General features: G+C 48.6%; 1 protein-coding gene and 1 pseudogene across 1 annotated transcript in view; both read left to right on the forward strand.

The window, feature by feature from the left end:
- The window catches only part of LOC129011217 (phosphatidylinositol 3,4,5-trisphosphate 3-phosphatase TPTE2-like), a 716,449-nt gene that overhangs the window by 305,530 nt on the left and 387,648 nt on the right, over positions 1-23,271 (forward strand). The gene's annotated exons all lie outside the window — the stretch shown is intronic.
- Positions 15,674-20,435, forward strand: LOC134738008 (uncharacterized; annotated as a pseudogene).

Consider the following 23,271-nt stretch of genomic DNA (forward strand, 5'->3'; position numbering starts at 1 on the left):
GCTTTACCAGAAGTAACCTCCCAGATGTTCAGAGAAAGGAAAATTCAAGGTGGTTTGTGGAGGGGAAGAGAATCAACAAATGGCAAAGGTCAAGCAGGTATCAAACCAGAAATGACTCATTCCCTAAGTCAGGACTGCACCCAGGCCACCACTGTAAAATGGCAGAGGCTAAAACAGAACATTGCCACCTGGTTACAGTCACACTCCCAAGGAGGTTAAACAAGATGGAGGGCTGCAGCAAAGTTTGCCATTGCCCAGTTTGCCAGGCTGGCTTCAATAGCAGGCCTATGGAGTCCCGGGCCTACAACCCATCCTAAGATGCCCCTCTTCTCTGATAGAACCATACATACAAAAAGTCTTTCAAAGCACACCAGATTGGCTACGGCTTGACCAACTTCACAAATCCTTTTTCATAACTAAAACTTTACTGAGAATATAAACAGTGATAGTTGTCGCCCTGGCCTGGTTAAACATCTTTTCTCCACACCATCAGCAGTTAACACAGTCCTGCATTTTAAGCTGTTTGGAAACTATCAAGACGAGACTCAGCTACCAAACCAGGAGATAAGCCTCTGTTGTGCAGAGTTTCTTGTGAAGATATAACAACCACTAGCAAGTTTTCTTAACTACCGAGATAGGCAGGCCTATCCCTTAAAGGAGTAAAACATATTTTACTTCTAAAGAGCTCATGGCTTGAGCAAATCTAACAAACACCTACTACATGCCTCATGTTTCCCATGACTTCTAGAGTTTACAAGGACAGCTTCAAGACCAAACCACCTGATGACATTAGTGTTTATGCTTTTTCAAAAACCTGAATTTAAAGGAAAACAGACCAAAAAGAATGCAATGGGCTACCTGGGCCAAGTCAATTTTCTCATTAACAGGATGATTCATCTTCAGAGCTCTTAGATTTCACCAAACCCTACTCTAAGAAAACCCTGAGTGAAACTAGCCAACATTTAGTTAAGACAGTCTGCTTATCCTTATTTGCATGACAGCAGCTCATATGAAGAGACAAATGTTCCTGAGATTATTACAAATAATCGCCCTTCAAATACATGCTATAAAAAATGGTATTAACATTTGCTGAGTGACTGTGCCCCATTCATCATTCTGGTACTTTCATACATAATCCTCAATTTAGTGGAGTTTTATAAAAATGATTTAGAAGTCACTTTACCTCTCAAATCAACAAATCTGCATTAATTAAACAGATAAGTAAAACATAATTCATATATATATATATTCTATTTTTTCTTAACATTGTTTTGAACTCTCTCTCCAAAACTACCATACGAGCATCAAACCCAACATCAGAGTTCTATCCTTCTGATTTTCCCACTGAAGGATGAGAGAAAAAGCTCCATATCTGTCATCTAAAATCTATTAGTAAGTACTTTGGCTAAACCTTGAAACTAAGATGTCACGTATCAATTACACAGGAATGAGCTGACATTTGCTTCCTGCCAGGAGCAACGCACAGATTCAGAGAACGGTTTCTCTGAATATAGTTATAGAAAATAAAATATTTACCTTTGCAGGGATCTGGGACTTATGAAGCTAGTATTAAAAGCTGTATGTTATAAATGAGGACTTAGATTTCAGGGAGTCTGTGGAAGTTCTAGGCTTCTTCAGTGTGGGGTCTTATTAGCCAGTCTGTGTGAATGTGCTGAAACAAAGAGAGGATGCTTTCCCTTACTTCTAGCAGAGTTTGACAGAAGTAATGAAGGAGATGGTGATAAATCATTAATTCTCTCCTAATACCTCCAGAAAAAGACTGAAATGCTAATACTAAAAGGGCCCTTATTTGCCATGTCTCTCCAGCCCTGATTTTAAAAACAAGGAAGCTGAGGAAAGGCTGTGACGTGAGAGCTTCCAGACCCTTTGTCATCCCTTCCTTCCTATATGCCATTTCAGATATGCTGTCCACCTAGAGAAGTTTTGCTGGTGGGAATGGGGCTTGGGTTCTCTGCAGCTGAGTGAAAGCAAATGTAAATACGATGCGTCTTAGATGTTTGACCCACACCAGCACACAACAGAGAATTACTGAGAGTAAGAGTGTTTCCCACTCTCAGAGAGCAGCTGATCCGTTTCCACCATAGCCTCCAAGGAATTCCAGGTAATCCAGATTAACTGGCATTCATCCCAAGCGCAATTTCCATCACTCATGACAATCTGCTAACAAAAATGCCCTGTGCTTCAGAATTAGCTTCGGCCTTTGCCAGCTAAGAACAGCCAGCCATAGACTGGCTTACTTTTAAAAATATAACTTAGCTATGATACAGACCTATAATATAACAGTGGTCTACAGTCTTAACATAAAATTAAGTTGAAAGAACTTTCCTACTATGTGAGATCTGTGATCCATATTTAAATATGAGAGGTTTATAGCATTCATACATATATATACACACACACGTATGTATCTTATTCTTAAATTAGAAAAAATATACTAAACTATAAATATGTACATTTACATATATAAGTGTAATAAGGACATTTATTTAATAAGCTTTGCATTTCTTTTTGTATAGTAATTAGGTTGATTCATCTGTCTATCTATATTAACAAGAAGAGCATATGCAATCCCACTGAACAACATTTATCCAGGAATAAAAATAATTATTAAACTGTCATGAAAACAACTAAGTTATGGAAGGCGAGGTTCCGGAGACTGATGTGTGTGAGCAGGAGAGGCTGAAGGAGAGGCAGTGAGTCTAAACAACAATGTCAGGAGGCTTATCTCTAAAGTGAAGAAGGTGAATCAGAAGCCCTGACAGAACAGGATGGCCCATGTCCAGCCCTGCGGTGAGCACACACTGTGGAGATCCATCCACATCAGGCTCAATGCAAACATTAATCATCTATGCACCTAGATCATACAAATGTTTGATTTCTCATTTACCTTTCTGTAAAGGCTCCCTCGAGTTTATCCAGGCAGACAGATTTTAAAGACAGTTTCTCTTCTGCTGTACAAATGGGTAAAGAGGGACAACAGTTTTGGCATGACTTGAGGGCTTTTAAAAATTAATTTTCAGCTGGGCATGGTGGCTCACACCTGTAATTGCAGCACTTTGGGAGGCGAAGGCAGGCAGATCACGAGGTCAAGAGATTTAGGCCATCTTGGCCAACATGGTGAAACCCCGTCTCTACTAAAAATACAAAAATTAGCTGGGCGTGGTGGCATGCACCATAGTCCCAGCTACTCGGGAGGTTGAGTTAGGAGTACCGCTTGAACCTGGGAGGTGGAGGTTGCAGTGAGCCAAGATCACGTCACTGCACTCCAGCCTGGTGACAGAGCAAGACTCCATCTTCAAAAAATAAAATAAAATAAATTAGTAATACTAACTTTCATCAGTGATTCTACATTGTTTGTTCTGTTTCTCTAGCGTTAGTTACAAGCCATTTTCCATTCTAAGAACACATTTAGCCTATGAGAGAGAACAGCTTTTTTCTTACATACTGGTATGTTCAATTTTGTACTTTCTCCAATTCACTCTTCCTTAATATTCTTGATTGGACATGTGCACTTCTTTAGCCTTCTATAAAAATGAGAAGTGGGCATATGGATGAATTATTAATACAGCAAGCACATGTTGCATTTTCATGCCAACACCACCACCAATACCTTGTCACAACCAGCTGGAAATCCTCATTTAAGTCCTCTAGCTGTTAGAGCACTCGGGTCACTGTTTTAAAGTGCACATGGGGATAATCTCCTTACTCAAAAATTCCTTAAATTCTTAAAAAGTTAAAACTTTTCTTAACATAAAAACAGAGCTTCCAGGTATCTAGAAAACCAGCTAAGTGAGTGACCCTCCTCACTTATGCCCTTACTTAAATGCCAAGAGCCTCCTCCTCACTAAATGCCCTTACTTAAAGAACAATGAAAAATGTTTATCAGCAACAATGACAGCAAAGAACATTAAATCCGATGTGATACAATGCAGGGTGCGCCTTTTTGCATGTACGATCAGATGCCACAGCAACAAACTCCAAACCACACAAGGCTGTCAGACCACAGGTCACATCTCTGCATGCTGATTTTCCCTAGTTCCACCTGAGAGAAGCAGTTGGGAATACAGGGCAAAGTACTTTATTTCTAAGCCTTAGCCTCCCTGTCTGTAAATTATAATCAGACCAACTTCACAGGGTTTATATGAGCGTTAAATACAACGATGCAGATAAAGTTTCACTCCAATGGCTTGCACAAATAATGGTGATGGTATTATTATGCTTTTCCCGATGCATCTACCCAAAAACTTTTCCCCACCGTTTTTTCCCCATCATCATTTCCCCTTCTCCCTGGCCATCCTCTTTTTCCCCCTCCTGCTCTCATCACCCTCTTTCGTTCCTCCATCTACTCAAAAACACTTTCCCCCATCTTTTCCCAAAGCCTTCTCTCCACTCCTGCTGCTCACCACACTCTTTTCCCCTCCAACAACCCAAAAACTCTTTTCCCCATTGTCTTTTCCCCCCTCCTCCTTGCCACCCTGTTTCCCTTCTCCATCTATCCACAAACATTTTCTCACTGTTTTTTTGCAGCTTTCTCCCCACTCCTGCTCACCACTTTCTTTCCCTATCTACCCCCCAAATTTTTCCCCACCCTCTTTTCACAAAGCCTTCCCCATTTCCTGCTCACCCTCTTCTTTCCTGTAGCCTGCTTGCCACCCTCTTTTCCCCCTCCATCTACCCAAAAACTTTTTCCTCACCATCTTTTCTTTCTCCATGGTCTTTCTTTTCTGCCCACTGTCTTTTCACAAAACCTTCTCTCCCTGCAGCTTGCCACCCACTTTTTCCTTCTCCTACTTGCCACCTTCTCATCCCCCTCCATCTACCCAAAAAGTTTTCTCTCCAGTCTTTTCTCCACACCATCCTTTTGCAAAACCTTCTCTTCCTCCTGACCACCATCTTCTCTTCCCCCTCCCTCTCAGCACCATCTTTTCTCAGCACCCTCTTTTCTCCTCCCACTTGCCACGCTCTTCCCCCCTGCATCTACCCACAATCTTTCTCCCCACCTGTCTTTTTCTTCCCACTGTGTTTTTCCTTACCATCTTTTTGCAAACCTTCTCTCCCTCCTGTTCCACCCTGTTTCCACTCCCTCACCATCCTCCCTTTCCTCCTCTCACTTTCCACCCACTTTTCCCCCTCCATCTACCCAAAAACTTTTTTTTTTTTTGAGACGCAGTTTTGCTCTTCTTACCCAGGCTGGAGTGCAATGGCACAATCTCGGCTCACAACATCCGCCTCCCGGGTTGAAGCAATTCTCCTACCTCAACCTCCTGAGTAGCTGGGATTACAGGCATGCACCACCATGCCTGGCTAATTTTGTATTTTTAGTGGAGACAAGGTTGCTCCATGTTGGTCAGGCTGGTCTCCAACTCCTGACCTCAGGTGATCTGCCGGCCTTGGCCTCCCAGAGTGCCGGAATTACAGGCCTGAGACACCGCACCCGGCTGGAAAACTTTTTCCCCACCATCTTTTAGCAAAACCTCTCCCTCCTGTTCGCCACCCTGTTTTTCTGCCTCCGTCTACCCACTTTTTTCCCACCATCTTTTCCCCACCGTCTTTTTGCAACGCCTTCTCCTGCTCGCCCTGCCATCTTCTTTTCCCTTTGGCACTCGGCACCCACTTACTCCTCCATCTACCCCAAAACTATTTCCCTGCTCCTACCACTCCAGCCACGCTGCAGTTTCCATCGCCACCACCAACCACAGCGACGCGACCCGCAGTGGCGCGGGCTCCAGCATCCAGCCTGCGGCAGGTGGCGTCCCCTCTCGTGATCCTCTATGCCGGGAACTGAGCAGCTGCTCAGGAAGACAAAGGAAAACCGGGAATGGCCTGCCTTCAGCATTATATACATACTGAGGTTATGCAAACGAGGTTTCTGAACCACATGTTCTGATTGGATTAGAGAAAACTTCTAGGCCTACTCTGATTGAGCTTTATTATCATGTTCTGATTGGATGAGAGCAAGTCTTAGAACAACCACTCAGAGCATGAAAATAAAGTCCAATCAGAGTAGGCCTAGCGATTTTTCTCTCATCCAATCCGAACATAGAGTCCAGGAACCTCATTCCTATAACCCCAGTATACAAGGTATACTGGACAAGTCCAGACTCTTCTGCGTCTGCTGGACTAAGTGCTCCGTGCTTGGCTTAGAGAACCAAAGAGAGAGCATGCTGGAGGCTGGAGTCTGCACCACTGCGGCTGGCCCTGCTGAGGTTCGTGGCGACAGAGGCTGTGGTTGGTGGTGACAGAGACTTCAGCTCAGTCAGAGTGGTAGGCAGCCAGGTAGGTGCGTTATCTGGGCAGCCACGGAGTGTGGGGTTCGGTGCTGTTAGGGCTGCACTGCCCGTGTGTGCACTGCCTGCGGCACAGGGGGGCTGGTTTGGGACTGTATTCAGGGTTGCATTGCAGGCAGTGGGGCAGGTTAGCCGTGTATAAGGGGCTACACTGCCCTTGGAGTCAGGGGGGCATGGGGAGGCAGGTTGTGTCCAGTATTGTGCATTACCAGTGGCAGGGAGATGGGTTGGGTGGGCTATCGGGGACTACAATACTGGCAGTGGGTGGGGGGGGCAGTTTGGGGGTGCTCTCTGGGTTGCAGTAGGGAGCAAGTTGGGGGTGCTATCGGGTTGCACTGTCTGTACCTCGGAGGGGGTGGTTTGAGGCACTACCAGGCGCTGGAACACCTGTGGCAGGGACGGGTCGGGGAGCTATCAGGGGCTGCACTGCTGGTGGTGGTGGGCAGCAGAGGTGGCAGCGAACAGCAGTGGCCTCCAAAGAAGGGGCCATTCTCCTCTTCCTGGACTACCTGCTCTAGAAGGCAACTTCTTCCTGCTCGTGGTCCAGCGCAGCAGGCGAACAGTGTTTACTGGGGAATCCTGAGCACAGCAGGGCCCCCACACCCGCCATGATTCCTGGGCCAAGCGTTCTCACTCTGTGTTGCAGAGACCACCTGGGACCCCCAGGAATGGAGTAGCGGACGACGGCGGGTTGGGGGGGCAGACAGGGCCCTGCAGATGGAGGTGTTGGGAATGGGCACTTGGGTGGAGAGGGCTGGCTGGGTCTGAGTTGGGTGTGGTGGTGAGAGGCCACAACGTGCTAGCAGTCCTCTCTCCCTCTCCGGGCCTCCTCTGCCAGCCATCTGCTCTGGCCGTGCTCAAAGAGCCCTTCAGCCCGCTGCTGCCCTGTGGGGGCCCCACTCTGGGGCTGGCCGAGGCCAGAGCGGCTCCCGCTGCTGGCGGAGAGGTGTGAAGGGAGAGACAAAGGCGGGAGGTGGGGCTGCGCACACAAGGCGCTTGCCGCCGGATGCGGGTTCCGAGTGGGTGCAGGCTGGGTGGGCCCCACACTGGGTGCAGCTGGCCAGCGCCTGCTGGGCTTGATCAGGGGATGAGCTCCCTCTGGGCTGCCAGAGTGCCCGGGCTAGGTTCCGCAAAGTCTGGCTGCAAATGCCAGTGAGAGGTGAAGTTGGCTGGTCTTCTGGGACGGGTGGGGACTTGGAGAACTTTTCTGTCTAGCTAAAGGATTGTAAATGCACCAATCAGGGCTCTGTGTCTAGCTAAAGGATTGTAAAAGCACCAATCAGCACTCTGTGTCTAGCTAAAGGTTTGTAAAGGCACCAATCAGGGCCAGGCTCTGTGTCTAGCTAATGGGTAGGAACCTGGAGAACTTTTGTGTCTAGCTAAAGAATTGTAAACCCAGCACTCTGTCAAAACGGGCCAATCAGCTCTCTGTAAAACGGACCAATCAGATCTCTGTAAAATGGACCAATCAGTAGAATGTGAGTGGGGCCAGATAAGGGAATAAAAGCAGGCCACCGGAGCCAGCAGCTGCAACCCCCTGGGGTCCCTTTCCACGCTGAGGAAGCTTTGTTTTTTCACTCTGTGCGATAAATATTGCTGGTGCTCACTCTTTGGGTCCCCACCACCTTTATGAGTTGTAACACTAACGTGACAGTCTGCAGCTTCACCCCTGAGGCCAGGGAGACCACGGACCCACCAGGAGGGATGAACAACTCAGGACACATCTGAACATCTGAAGGAACAAACTCCAGATGCAAGGACCTTAAGAGCTGTAACACTCACCGCGAGCGTCTGCAGCTTCATTCTTGAAGTCAGCGAGACCAAGAACCCACCAATTCCGGACACAGTGGTCTGTAGTATCAGCTACTCACGAAGCTGAAGCAGGGAGTTTGCTTAGCCCAGGAGGTCAAGGCTGCAGTAAACCATGATCTTATCACTGTACTCCAGCCTGGATGACACAGTGAGACCCTGTCTCTAAAAATGAATAAAATAAGTGACACTTGGCTAACGTGCCCTCAGGCAGGCTCCTGGGGTGTCCTCCAGCCAGGGAATGAACCACCCTGTGTTGTCGGGGAGGGACACAGCTTGTTCTTCTCGCCCACGGGGATCCAGGTGGAGACAGATTAGCTTCAGCTGAGGTCCCTGGGGGAAGAAACTGTCCCATTGGGTTCGGGGTAAGGCTGTCACATTGCATTGGAGAGATGGTCACTCCTAGCCCAGTGTCTTCCTTCCAAGCCAAACCTGTGGCCATGACCTCCCAGCTTCAGTCATCATGCAGGGAGGAAGGCAGTGGTTGTGGGGGACGCCACAGGTGAAGCCACTTTGTAGTTAAGGTCTGCAGATGCCAGCTCAGCCTCGATGGGGCCTGTGCAGATATGTCCAGGAGAGTTGGCAATTTCAACCGAGTGTGTGCAGCCTGCTTCGGGGATGAGTCCCTGGCCTCTTTGCTTGTTGGGTTTTCAGTGCTAGCTCTTGCTAAAAACACCGTTTTGGAGTGCAAGAAACTGCAGGGTGCCAGTTAAGCGCACAGGCTAGGAGACACTTTGCTCCCTCCTGCTGCTGGGGCTCGGGGCCCTCCCTGGCCCAGCGTCCAGCTCCTCAGGAGGCCTGGGATTCCCCTCAGGGCTCTAACCCTGCAGGGAATGTTGAGGAGAAGACATAATAGAAATTGCACATCCTCACCTTCCCCAAGGGTGGAGGTGAGGCTTGTGGCTTCTGGTCCATGCTGGAGATGGGGCAGGGCTGGGCCTCCAGTTCCTACTCTGTCCCTGGCATCTGGACCAGTGCTCAGCATAGAGTGACATTCAGTGAGCCCATGTGGGGTGGAAGCCTCAGCGCCACTCTCATCTCCCATTTTGAAGGCTAGGGTGTCTTGGGAAGCTGCATTTTAATGTGTCCCACGTTTTAACAGAGTGCGCACTGAAGCCTGAGACTATGGCCAGGAGGCTTAGCCCAGCCACCCCCAGGTCCCCAGCTGAGGCACCACCCTTAAAACCCCTCAAGGGGTTTTCCTCCCTGTTTCTCTCTGGACCCTGGGCTGGGAGTCCATGCGCTGCTCTTTGCCGGTCACAGCAGGCCGCCCAGCCCTGGACCTCACTCTGGACACCTTGGTGGGAAGCCCCTGCTGAGTGGTCCCCAGGCTGGAATCTGCAGGGCATCCTTTGTTCTTGGGGACGTGCTGCAGGAGCCCCCTGCAGAGCTGAGACACCAGGACATCCACACAGCCTTGTCCCCGAGGCGCACACACAGCGCCTGCACTGGGTGTGACGTGTGACTTTGCTTTCCTGCCAGGAGGCTGGTGGAGGATCACAACGGCTGGTGACCAACTGTGCTGCCCTGCTTGGAGGCTGATCTTCTCTCCATTTGGGCTGTGCCGCCTGCTTTACCAGCTAGGGCCAGGGAGGTGCATGTGAACAAGTGTTTATGGGGACCCTGCTGTGCGCCAGACCTCTGGATAAAGTGGGGACACGACAAACCCCGTCGCCTCTTATGAGCATCTGAAGGGTGATGGGGGCAGCAGTCGGGTGGGACAACCAGGGTGGGGCAGCCAGGGTCTTCCTGGAGGAAGGATCACTTGAGCTGATGGGGGAGTTAACTGGAGAAAGGGAGGTGGGGTGCACTAGGCAGGGGGCACAGCCATGGCAAAGGCTAGGTGGACAGAAGGTGGCAGGAGGCGGCAGGGCCCTTCGGAGGAGCGGATGGAAAGTCCTCTCAGGTAAAGGGCAGAGCACCACATGCCTTCCTGACTACACCCCCAGGGCCCAGTCCCTTCCAGGGGCCAAGACCTCAAGAGGCCCCTGTGGTCTTCCAGGTGAGCCGAAGTCAGCTTCTGTCGCTTCTGAATAATCACAGGGGAGCCTGTGTGCAGTGACTAAGCCTCTGCCTGGGGGTGGAGGGGCATGGACTTTGTGTCCAGGAGCCACTGGCCTCAGCCTCTGGAAAAGGGGTATCATTAGCTTTAGTACAGGTCATAAATAGGGTGGGAGTCTCTGGAAGGGGATCTGAGGACCGTCCCTGGGGAGTTCGTCCAGCCACCATCCAGCTGCCATGACTCCCAGCAGCCACTAATTCCCATGGTACTGGGCTTGACCACTGCAGTGTCCCAGGAGGGTGTCACCTCATTTTATCCTCCTGGGGTGAGTGGGGCTGAGGCCAGGGGACTCCTGCCCAAAACTCAGGGTGACTGGGAGGGGTTGCCCAAGGCAGACAGGCCACCTCTCTGGCCATTGGGTCCCCAGGAGGGCCCAGATGATGTGAGTATTTGGGTGTGGGGGTGTCCTGGCCTGATGCTGGGGGTGTGAGCAGGTCCAGCCCCACACCTGCAGGGCTGTGCTCCTGATGTGCACTGGGCTCTGACTCCCACACTGGAACCTGACTCCCACACTGGGCCCTGTACTCCCATGGCACTCAGTGATTCCAGGACCGTGGGACCCCAGAGGCTCCTCAGGGAGCTGCAGAACATGATGGGTGCCTCCAAGTCAGGCAGGAAGGGGGCTAGAGGTGAGGTGGGAGGAGCTGAAGGAACTCAGCCAATGGACTGAGACATAAACCACGAGAATGCGGGGAAGGAGGCTGTGGGAGGGGCAGCAGTAGAGATGGGAGAGGAGCTTGAGGGCTCTGTCGCAGAGGATCTGCCCTGGGAAGCCACTGCTATAGGTCAAGTGGGCACGGTGTCAAGCCCAGGTACCTCTGGAGAGGGTGGAAAGGCTCATGGGGTGGAATTCTGGGGAGGGACCCTGGGACCAGTCTTCTGCTTCACCTGAGGGCCTGGCTTTGGCTGCAGGCTGGGCAGGAGGGGAGGGGACCAGGAGTCCACGGCATCCAGCCTGGGGTGGCCAAGCAGAAGGCCTTGGCTGCAACTGAAGCATGAGAAAGAGGGGAGGGAAGGACCGAGGTAGGCTGGGTCCTGGCCACCCCCCCGCCAGGGCAGGGACTCTTTCATCAGGCTGCCTTGTCCCTGCAGCCCAGAGCCCTGGGACCCGGGCCTGGCCTGGAAGGGGCTCAGTGTTACTGGAAGGGGCTTAGTCCTCCCGTGGGCTGGTCCTGGGACTGAGTGTTTCAGAGAAGCATAAATCTAGTCCTAGTATAAAGCTAGGGCCCCTATCCTAGCTTGTACCCACCACAGGGTCCCAGGAGAGAGGACTTGGCTTCCCAATAAGCCACCTTGAATCTTTCTCCTGGGCCCTCAGTTTCCCCAGGGGCCATTGGACTGACCGCTGTGGCTGTGTATTGGTTGTGGGGTGCCTACCCGGGTGCCCCAGGGCCCTTCGCACTCTTTCCAAGGTGCCATAGCCAGGTGCCCTGAAATTCATGCCATTGCTCAGATAAGTGCTCAGCTCTCATCACCCCTCTTGCCCACAGCCTGGGTAAAGCCTTGAATCCCGGCCTGCAGCACACCCAGACCCAGGCCCAAATGAGGAGGGGGAGGAGGTGGCCAGAAAGCAGCCCTTCTTGCTGCTGTAGGTCTTAGGACACAGGGGAGCCGTTCTGCAGCCCATCCCGGGCCAGGCCCAGGCTGCCAGCTGGGGTAAGGATGGTATCCAGAGCAGAGCGGAGCCTCATTTAGGGGATCAGCACTAGGAGGAAGGCTGGGAGGATCCAAAGTGATTCAAGGTCACAGCATCCACAGAAATGGCTCTAAAACCCTCAGAGCAAGTCCTTCTGCCAAGTGTTTTCAGAGCGCACATCCCTCTAATGAGGTTCACTGGGAGGACATGCTCCAGGGTTGTGCTGGAGGGACCTGCAGCCTGGGGGTCAAGGGAAAGGCTAGGACCACTTGCCTAGTTGAGTTGCCTGTCGTCCTGGCACCCCCAGTGCTGTGAGCCCCACTCCCAGCATAGCCTGACTGTAGGTTCCCTTCAGCCTGGCTCCATCCATGCTGAGTGGCCAGCTTGTTTCTCATAAAAGCTGTGACATCCAGGGGAAGACAGACCCGTGCCTCTGGGCCAACTTGGAGCAGCTGAAGGAGTCAGGTCTGCCCCAGAAGGGAACAGAGGCAGCTCCCCAGTCTTGTTGGCACAGGATCTGGGTGAGGGGCTGGCCTGAGCCCAGAAGGTGAGGGATGAGGTCCAAGCACTCATCTTTCAGAGAACAAGTTCCCAGCTGGCCCCATGTCCAAAGAGCACAGCCTTAGTAGAGATCCTGCAAGATCCATGCCTTTCCCAGTGACATGAGGTTGGCCTTGCACCCCACTGGCATGGGCAGTGAGGGGGCTGCACAGCCCACCAGCATCCACATGCACTTTCTCTGCCCACGTGGGCACTCAGAGAACAATGCCCCTCGTCCAGAGAAGGTCCTGAGGCCGGGCTCCCATTGCCCCCATTTCTGAAGGCGTTTCTGGTTCTGCAAGAGAAAGGACGATGCCAGGGCAGTGAGCATTTCTTCTTCCTGGGCTTGTTCCCAACCCTTCCTGCTGGGAGGCAGCAGGATTACCTGGGTAAGCAACATTAGTTGTGTTCAACTCACCCAGGAATCATATTAAACAAATTGTTTGGAAAACAAGCCTTGGAGAGGAAGAGCAGTTGGGCAGGTGGCCTTAGAAGCAGAGACAGATGTCCCTGTTGATACCACTGTTCATGGAGAAGCACTCGGCTCTCCTCCATCAGGGGAAACCAAACCTGCCACCCCACCTGGGATGTGGCGCACCAGGGAAGGGTAGAGAGGCTGGAGTTCTGGCAGAGCAGGCCTGGCAAGGGGGCTGGAGGCCAAGGCTGGTGTTGGGGCTCAGACCAAAGCCATCATGCTGCGTGGAGCCCAATCAGCTGCCAACACTCTTGGTGACACCGAGCCCTCACGCCTCTGGTGGAAGAAGCCAGGGCTGGATGAAGCTGTGGCGTGCAGCTTCTGCCCAGTCTCCGTGGAATCTCTCCCACTCCCCTGTGACAGCCTTTGGAGACCTCAACAGCAGCCCAGCCTTTCAGCAGAAGGACTGGGTTCAAACGCCCCTGCAGGAGCAGCTCCTTGGCCCCCCAGGCACCAGTGGGTGGGGGCTGCATCCTCTGTGAGCCCCAGGTCAAGTCCATACAGCGCCCTGGACTCCTCTCTGCTCTGACCCTGGGCCCAGGAGAAAGGCCAAGCACCTGGCCCTCTGGAGACAAGGACATGGCCATTCCTCAGAGGTCCTTCCTCTGACAAGCCGGGCCCCCTATTGTAGGGCGCACCACTGGACACGGTAGGGGAGTGGTGGTGGCCTTGCTTGAAGACCGGCTGCGGGAGGGGAGGGACTGGCTCACCACAGTTGGTTGATTCAAGTGAGGCCTGGGGTCCTGCTCTCCTCCCAGCTCCCATCTCAGGATGGCTCTCAGCCCCCCACGTTGAAGACCAAGAAGAAGGTGAGGGGCGGACCAAGGGTCCTGCCTATGGAAACTTCCTGTGATGGGGGGCAGGCAGCAGGGGCTGGAGAGGGCTGTGGTTGGGGCCACACCAGGCTCCCCCAACCCGAGCACCCTGGAAGGTGACAGCTCACCCTTGGCAGTGGCACCCCCCAGGCCAGCAGCCCCATGTGAGGACAGTTGTCTTTACTGCCATTGGCTGTGGCAGTACAGATCGGGGATGTGAAGACCTGAGGCTCTGCGATTGTGGCACCTACAGCCACCAGAGCCAGCTCTGCACGACTCAGACCTGGGTGGCAAGGACATAGCTTTGCAGGTGGGCAGCCACATCCCGGGGGAACTTGCATGCCAGTGGCAGGGTGGAGGCAGGCAGGGCAGGGTCTCCCCACTGTTGCCGCTGGGCTCCTGGGGCTTGTGGAGAAAGATAGGTGGGCCCACACATAATGCTGCTCCCTGGATCTGAGCCTCAGTTTTCCTACCTGTGAAACAGGCACCCATGGCAGCTCAGAAGTGTCTGGCAGTGGGGCTGCTGGGACACAGTCATGGGGGACCCGAGTCCCACTCTCCATGTGCTTGCTTCCCTCAGTGGTCCCTGATGCCAGCAGAGCTTTCTCCCAAAAAGAGAGGGGCGTTCCTTTGAGTTCTTGTGTGGGGGGTGGGTCACAGAGCCTCTCGAAGTGCAGGGCAGGGTGAAGGGAGGCTGAGGGGTGGGTGGTTGAATGACCCGGGGAAGAGCTCTCTTGGGTTCCTCGTGTCTGGGTGGCTTGGGGAGCATCCTTTTGGGCAGGCGGCTGGCGGGGCTGGTGGCTGAGCCACTGTGGCTCGGGATCCCCAGCCCAGGCCTGAGTAGGGTGGGCAGGGAAAGCAGGGGGTGAGTGCACGGGGCAGGACAGTGTGTCTCTTGGACAGAAACAGCCCTGGTCACTCACGGCCATGGCATAGCCATGGCTACAGGAAAGTGCTGCTGTGCATTGTGGCCCCTGGGGCTGGTTCCAAATGGACGCCCAGCAGCATCTCCCCCACTGTGCTGAGGGGAGTTGTGCCAGTGGGGTGCTGGCAGGGGTCCTGGGAACTGGGGGAAGAGCCTTGGCAAGCCCTTTCCTCCCCGGGTATCAGACCTGGGGCTCCTGGATGCCTGGGCTCACGTGACCAATTTCTCCCATGGAAGATGTTTGGGGTGTGCCCAGAAAATGGGGAGGGCCCTGTGGGGCAGGATTGTATTATTAAACCCAGAAAGTCTGGGGTTCCATTTTTAGCACAAGGCAGGCAGCCCACGTGCCCCAGCCCAGTGGCTAGCCTGTGTGGGAGAGGGGAGTGGGGGCCAGAGGGAGTGAGGCTTCTGTTACTGCAGCCTCCACTGCAGCCAGCCAGGGCGGCCAGTGTGGACTGGACAGCGGGCACTGCACCAGGGGCACTGGCACCGACCTTGGGCCATGCACCTGATGCCTGTGAGAGTGATCTCTAGGAACCACTGCACAAGGGGGCAGATGAGGGGACCCTGACATGGGACAGCCGAGGGTTACCCCAACACAGAGGGCGGAAGCTGTGTCCAGGTTCCACTGGACTCAGCCGAGGACAGAGCACTGCACTGACTCTAGGGTGCGGGGTCACTGAGGGTTAGGACGGGCTGGGGTTAGGAGAGGGTCATGCTGCAGCTGGGGCACATCCCACCTGCACCCCTCTGGATCTTGGAGATGGGACCCCCATCCACATGCTCCCCAGGTGGGTCCCATCCTGGGGGGTGAAGGAGGGAGCTCCATGTGCCCCTGCTGATCTGCCCATCTGAGCCTCAGGGGTCCTGGGCACTGAGAGCTGGGCTGGGCTCAGCGGGGGTATGCATTGACAATGGGGACAGAGAGGGGATGCTGAAGCGGGTGCTGTCTGGGTGGGGCTTGCCTGATCAACCCAGCAGGTGCACCCAGCAGCCAGAGGTGCTTCTAGCAGAGTGAATGCCCTGTCCTTAGGGGTATGTGAGCTGAGGCTGGGGGCCTGGAGCTGCAGGGGGACGAATTGGGGAGAGCAGAGGTCCCAAAGATGTCCCAAGGCCCCAAGACCCTGGTGAAGGAATGGAGGAGCCAGCGCTGGTTGGCGAGAGGGGAGTGGGAGTTGGATGGCCTGGCTCTGGGCTGGACACACGGTTTGCAGCCACAGCTGAGCTGTGCTGTGGAGCCCAGTTCCCACCTGGGCACGTCCTGTCCTCTGAGGCTTCCGGGAGCCGGACGGCCATCGCGGTGCAGGCGCGCGCCCAAGGGCTTTCGAGGCTCACTCTGTCGGAGGGGTCAGAGACCGAGTGTCGCTGCTGAAGGCTGTGGTGGACTGGGCTGGATCGCGGATTCTAGGTTAGATCGCAGATTTGGGATCGCGGATTGGGGATTGGATCGGGGATTTGGGGTTGGATTGCGGATTTGGGGTTGGATCGGGGATATGGGGGCTGGATAGGGGATTTCGGGATTGGATCGGGGATTTGGGGCTGGGTCGGCGGTGGGGGGCAGTGAAAAGGTGACAGGGAGCAGCCCCCGCTCAGGAGCCGGTGGTTGGGGTTCTGAGAAGTCACCACCACGAAGAAGTTCTTCGGCTTCGGGAGCCGCGGGGGCCGACGGCCCCGGGCTCCATAGACCACGTCTACACGGTTCCGGGTACCGAATCCGGGACGCGGAACTGCGGAAGATACACAGGGCGGCTGTCAAGGGCCGGAGGTGGAGCGCGGCCTGGAGCGCAGGAGCGGAGACCTGGACGCCCGGGACAAGCAGCACAGGTAGCTGGGGTCAGCCCAGGGTGAGAGGGGGGTCCCCAGGCCCGGCTTCCCCGCAACCCATGGGACAGGGCCTTGGAGGGCGCCGGGCACCCTCGGAGCCGCGGAGCCAAATCAGGCCTCAGCTACTTTCCATCCCTCATAATTTCCTGGCTGGAGCAGTTGGTGGAGAATTTGAGTGATTTAACTCATAAGGTTAAGCATATACGATGTTGTTATTTTTAATGTACACGTTTAAAATATGGTATTATATACATTATAGGCGGTGCGTAATGAGATAACTCATTCCCCTATCAAAAATATCGTGAGTTATTTTCAGTAGGCAAAATGTTCTCATTAAACTGTCCGTTTTACATCCGTATCCGCCTGTGTAGATAGGTTCTTTACTGAAGGTTCTTAGAGAGAAACTTGGAAGCGGGAGGTGGGTTTTGTGTTCTTGAATGGGAAGACACATTTTTCTCAAAATGTGAACTCTTTCTGTTTATCAATTTTACGTAAACCGAATGAAAATATCAAGCTTTTAACATTTTTGCGTGACACCTGCTGTCTTTTACTATTGTGATGACATTTTAAAAAATTTCATAATGGAGTGAAAAAACACTTGCTCCTCTAGATATCAAAATGTGCTATTTCTACAATTGTTTACTAACAGCTGAAAAGACAGATAAAGGCATGGAACAGAATAGGAAACCCAGAAGCACTGAAGTTATGTAAGATATACATAAGAACTCATGAGCAGGATGAATTATTAATGAAAAAATGTCTGCTGTTTGAAGAAAACTAATGACATTTCATGTCACAAACATACAGATTGGAATACAGATTGAAATTTTTATATATGTAAATGAGAAAAGTACCAGAAGAAAATACAAACACTTACTTTCCAGGTACATTTTATGTTGACAAAGGCCTTTCTAAGAATGACCTCACAAGCAGACATTATGAAGATTTATTTAGCAAACTAAAAATTAAAACTGCCTGTATTTCAGAAAAAAATTAACAAAATAAAAGAACATACTTGAAAAATATTTACTATATAATATATATATTCAGATGAAAAGTATGTTTTCATTTTACAGGGAATTCATCATATATTGAGTCGGAGTCTCGCTTCTTTGCCCAGGCAGGAGTGCAATGGCACAATCTTGGCTCACTGCAACCTCCACCTCCCGGGTTCAAGCAATTCTCCTACCTCAGCCTCCCAAGTAGCTGGGATTACAGGCATGTGCCAGCACGCCCAGCTAATTTTTGTACTTTTAGTAGAGACGGAGTTTCACCATGTTGGCCAGGCTGGTCTGGAACCCTTGACCTAAAGTTGTCTGCCTGCCTCGGCCTCCCAAAGTCCTGTGATTACAGGCGTGAGCCACTGTGCCTGGCCTATATTCTTTATTATATATCATATGATATACGTTACTGATAAACATGTTACAGATATAATGTATTATATGTATCAGTTATTTATACACATTAGATGAAAAGTACATCTTCATTTTACATGGAATTCTTTCATATCAAATCATCAAAAACTCTAAAAGTGGGCAAAGTACTTTTTTCCAGATCTACAAGTTACTTATGTACATAGGAAAAAATCCTTTGCATTTCTGGTATAAGAATTTAAAAGAGGAATGAAACTGTTTTCTATCCACAACATTTGTGAGGATGTTTTATACTGCTGCTTAAAGTTTAAGTTGCTGATTGCTTTTCAAACAGATAAAGTACTGCGTTAAAAATGTATGCCCTTTACCCATGAGTTCCATTATACTAAAATACCCCTAGGAAGTAGAGATACATGCACTTTATTTTTCGCAGGACTTATTTTAGAAAGAACCCACAGAATGGATCCTATAAATAAATTTCAATTGCGTCTATAAAATGGAGTAATGTGTGACCGTTGAAGGTGACAATAGATAGAGAAGTACGTTGATGTGCGAAGATGTATTTTGTTATATAGCCAGCGAGGAAAAAAAATTAGTTTGATTATACATACACACAAACATACTGTGGTCTTGTTTTAGCAAAAAATATGTAAAAATATGATAAAAATTTGTAATTTCTGAGCATTTGTATTTTAAATAAAGTTTTTTTTTCCTTTTTCTTATTGTGATTGCTGCAGTGAGCATGTACAAAACTTCTAGTGTCGGTTTATTATTAATGGAATAATCTTTCAGAAGAGAAGAATATAAATCTTTCACAGAAAAAAAAATTTCTCACTTTCTATTTTTTATCGTCATTATTGTGTGTGTTATTATCTTTGAACTTTTAGCCTCTTCAGAAATGAAAATGGAAAGTTTTTATTTATGTTTCCTGATTTTATTATGTATATATTTTATTACGTACAAATGTTTTTCTTATATGTAGATTCATTCCATTTATGCAAACAATGATAGAGTAATCATTTCAATTGTATTCTTTAAACATAAAAATAACACGTACAAATAATTACTATTGCAAAAACATTGCTTTATATAGGAGTTTATTTAAAAATACTGAACTCCCCAACTGTATTTATCCATTCTTTCATTCCATTTATTCATCAAACATAACCTGAGTACCTGTTATGTAGCAGACGTATTCTATCTTTCAGAATCCTTCCATCTTTAAAAACTTCATGTTTACCTCTGCCTGCACAAGCTGAGAGATTTAAAATGAGAATATCGGGACTTAATCTCATTGAAACTTTATCTCCCACCTTTCAAACAAAAGCATTTCCGAAGTTAGAAAATAGTAGAAGATAATCTTTAACTGCCCTTTCAAAAGTTTATCAGTCTTAAATACTAATATTAATCATTGGAAAGTCGTATTTGCATATATTCTGTAAATATAAGTATTGAATATAATGAGCTATACATATTCATTTGAATCATGAGTTTCCTTTGGCTTCAAGTTGTTTGAAAATGCAAATAATTAATTTGTTTAAAATATGTGTTATTGTTATTTCAGTGCTCTTTCCCCATAGTACCTTTAAGAACTAAAATGTATTTAAGTGCTAGTTATCTGCCTAGAACTGCCTTAGACCTGCTGAGTATACCGTATTCTACTTAATGTAAGGCCTCATGGATTGTGTGATGCCCCATAATTTTATATATCAATAAGATAATTTTTTAAATGCTATCAATTATAGTTGTAATAAATCATGAATCATAAATGGCACTCAAATATCAGAGGTGTTAAAATGTGAACTACTCGTTAAGTCATCTTACAAAGCAGGTAAATTGTATCATTTTACTTAATTAAAATGTTTTTGTTAAGTACTAGTAATAGTAGTAATTATAATACCTGGCTGGGTGCAGTGGCTCACATCTATAATTCCAGAACTTTGGGAGGCTGAGGGGAGAGGATTGCTTGATGCCAGGAGTTTGAGACCAGCCTGGACAACAAAGTGAAATTCTTACTCTATAAAAATTTTTAAGTAAATAGCTGGGCATGCTGGTGCACATCTGTAGTTCCAGCTACTCAGGAGGCTGGGGATGGAGGATCACTTGAGCCCAGGAGTTCCAGGCGACAGTGAGGTAGAATTACACCATTGCATTTCAGCCTGGGCAAAAGAGTGAGATCTTGTCTCAAAAAACAAAAATCTTAAAATTATTGAGTTGTTGTAGGAACTATTCTAAATACTTTACATAGTTCCTCATTTGAGCATCATGATGGTGTCCTTTGAGAAAGCTACTACTGTCATCTTTATTAATGAGGAAGTTGAGGCACAGAAAGGCTAAGCAATAGTTGGTAAGTGACAGGGTTTAAAGTAGGACTCAAGCCCTAGTTGAACTGAATCCAAAGACCAAGCTCATTCTATTCAGATAGGCTGCTGTTTTCATTAAGGTAGTGAGCAATAAGAGCTAATAAGTATTGTACTTTCCTTTAAAAAAATTAAGTATTTGTTTTGAAGGCAGAGGAAAAACATGCTATTCAATGTTTACAATTACATGAATGATTGTATGTTTTGAGATACTGCACTACAGTTTCCTAAAAAGTCCTCTTATTGTAGAAGTGCTGTACATTTGGCCTGTGCCAGTGGCCATGTGGAAGTGGTCACTCTCCTGGTGAACAGAAAATGCCAAATTGACATCTGTGACAAAGAAAAGAGTGTGCCTTTGATACAGGTATATAGTAGCCAACTCTTTCAGCGTGACATGGATTTGATTTACACATATAGAATTAAAATAAATTGATCTCATTTAAATATAACTAATTGGTGAAACCTGTAGAATGTGTATTTTGAATTCTTAGAATTTACAATCTATTTCTTCATCTAACACGCACAGGCTGTACATTGCCAAGAAGAGGCTTGTGCCATTATTCTGCTGGAACGTGGTGCCAATCCAAACCTTAAGGTTGTCTATGGCAACACTGCTCTCTAGTATGCTGTGTATAGCGAGAGCACATCACTGGCAGAAAAACTGCTTTCCCATGATGCAAATATTGAAGCACTGGACAAGGTATAGATCAATCAACTTTCTTTTCAACATATTTGTTTTAACATTGACATAGGTAAGGGTCAATTGTTAATATTTGGAAGCTCAAGCATTCACTGAATGCAAGTGCAAATTAAGTTATTTTGAAATAACTTAATTGTCTAAGATTTTATTTTCAAAATTGATACTTTTAAAGAACCATTAAAGGGCACAGCTTTTTTAAATGCACTTTGGAAAATATTTGTGAATTTGTTAAAAGTAAAACCTTTTCAATTTTTTTCTACACAGGGTTATTCTTTTTTTTCCTAATTAGTGTAAAACAACACAAGAAAGAAAATATGCCCTGGAAATAGGCTTTATCTTAAAACTCAAACAAGACTAAAGCAACTTAAAATAAATGGACATCTTGCTGCTGCTGACAATTTTCTAACAAACTGAAGTATCATCTCTCAGTGGCAAGGCTTAAGAGGGAGAAATGGGAAGAGAAAAGGAGAGCAATAAGAGATATGCAGGTCAGTTGGAAATTAGGTAATGAGGGAAAATGCCAAGAAGAGTTTTTTTTCTTAGTTTGTTGTTCTTCCAGTTTATCTGTTGAGACAAGGTGCTCTTTAGCTTTGGGTCTAATAATTTTTGGTTTGGAAATGAGAGTGAATTGAAACTTGCCTATAGATTAATTTTAAGAGAGGACTCTGAGGAAACCAGATTGGCGGTGAATATGTGGTGACAAAGAAATACTTCAGCAGAAGGTGGAACAAATTAACTTGTGGGAAGTCAGGGACCCCAAACAGAGGGACCGGCTGAAGCCACCGCAGAAGAACATAAATTGTGAAGATTTCATAGATATTTATTAGTTCCCAAAATTAGTACTTTTATAATTTCATACGCCTGTCTTTACTCCAGTCTCTGAACATAAATTGTGAAGATTTCATGGACATTTATCACTTCCCCAATCAGTACTCTTACAATTTCCTATGCCTGTCTTTACTTTAATCTCTTAATCCCATCATCTTCTTAAACTGAGGATATATGTCACCTCAGGACCCTGTGATGATTGTGTTAACTGTACAAATTGTAAAACATGCGTGTTTGAACAATATGAAATCAGGGCACCCTGAAAAAGAACAGAATAACAGTGATTTTCAGGGAACAAGGAAAGATAACCATAAGGTCTGACTGCCTGTGGGGTTGGGCAAAATAGAGCCATATTTTTCTTCTCACAGAGAGCTTATAGATGGATGTGTGAGTAGGAGAAATATCGCTGAATTCTTTTCCCAGCAAGGAATATTAATAATTGATAACCCTGGGGAAGGAATGCATTCCCAGGGGTAGGCCTATAGACGACCACTCTGGGAGTGTGTCTTTATGCGGTTGAGATAAGGGATGAAATATGCCCTGGTCTCCTTCAGTGTCCTTGGGCTTACTAGGATTGGGAAATTCCAGCCTGGTGAACTCTAGTCAGACCGGTTGTCTGCTCTCCAACCCAGTTTCCTATTAAGATGTTTATCAAGACAATGCATGCCCAGAGGGACATGGACCCTTATCAGTAATTCTAATTTCACCCTTGCCTTGTGATCCTGCTCTGCTCTTTTGCCTTGTGATCTTTTACTGCCCTTTGAAGCACGTGACCTCTGTGACCCACTCCCTATTCATACACCCCTTCCCTTTTGAAATCCCTAATAAAAACTTGCTGGTTTTGCGACTCGGGGTCGCCATCATGGTCCTACCAATATGTGATGACACCCCCGGAGGCCCAGCTGTAAAATTTCTCTCTTTAGTACTTTATGCTTATTTCTCAGACCGGCCGACACTTAGGGAAAATAGAAAAGAACCTACATTGAAATATTGGGGGCTGGTTCACCTGATGTTAACTGACTTATTACCCATCCTGGCAGAAACGGCCACTTAAATAAGAGTCTACTGACTCCTCTCAAATCTAGAATGACTTGGTGGGAAGGTGGGAGATAAGGAGCTTATGAATAGCAAAATCAAGTGGGATTTTGAGTTTACTTGTCCCTGTTCTACCCAAGAGGTTGGCAAGTGAGAGGGAGACAAGGTTTTGCAAAAAGATGGTGGACAGAAAACAAAGACCATGGAGAAAGAAAAGATGGTGAGGAAAAAGTTTTTGGGTAGATGGACAGGGGAAAAGAGGGTGACAAGCAGGTTAGAGGAAAGAAGTCAGTGAGTGGGAAGTTGGTGGGGAGGCTTTGTAAAAAGACAGTGGGGAAACATTTGGGGGGGTAGATGGAGGAAAAGAGGATGGTGAGCAGGAGTTGGGAGAAGGCTTTGCAAAAAGACAGTGGGGAAATGTTTTTGAATAGATGGAGAAGGGAAAGAGGGTGGCAAGGTGGGGAAGACATGGGGAAAACAGTTTTTGGGAAGATGGAGGGGGAAAGGAGGGTGGTGAGCAGCAGGAGTCGGGAGAAGGCTTTGGGAAAAGATGGGGGAAATGTTTTTGGGTAGATGGAGGA

This window comes from Pongo pygmaeus, chromosome 14, assembly GCF_028885625.2.
Source record: "Pongo pygmaeus isolate AG05252 chromosome 14, NHGRI_mPonPyg2-v2.0_pri, whole genome shotgun sequence".
Classification (NCBI taxonomy): domain Eukaryota; kingdom Metazoa; phylum Chordata; class Mammalia; order Primates; family Hominidae; genus Pongo; species Pongo pygmaeus.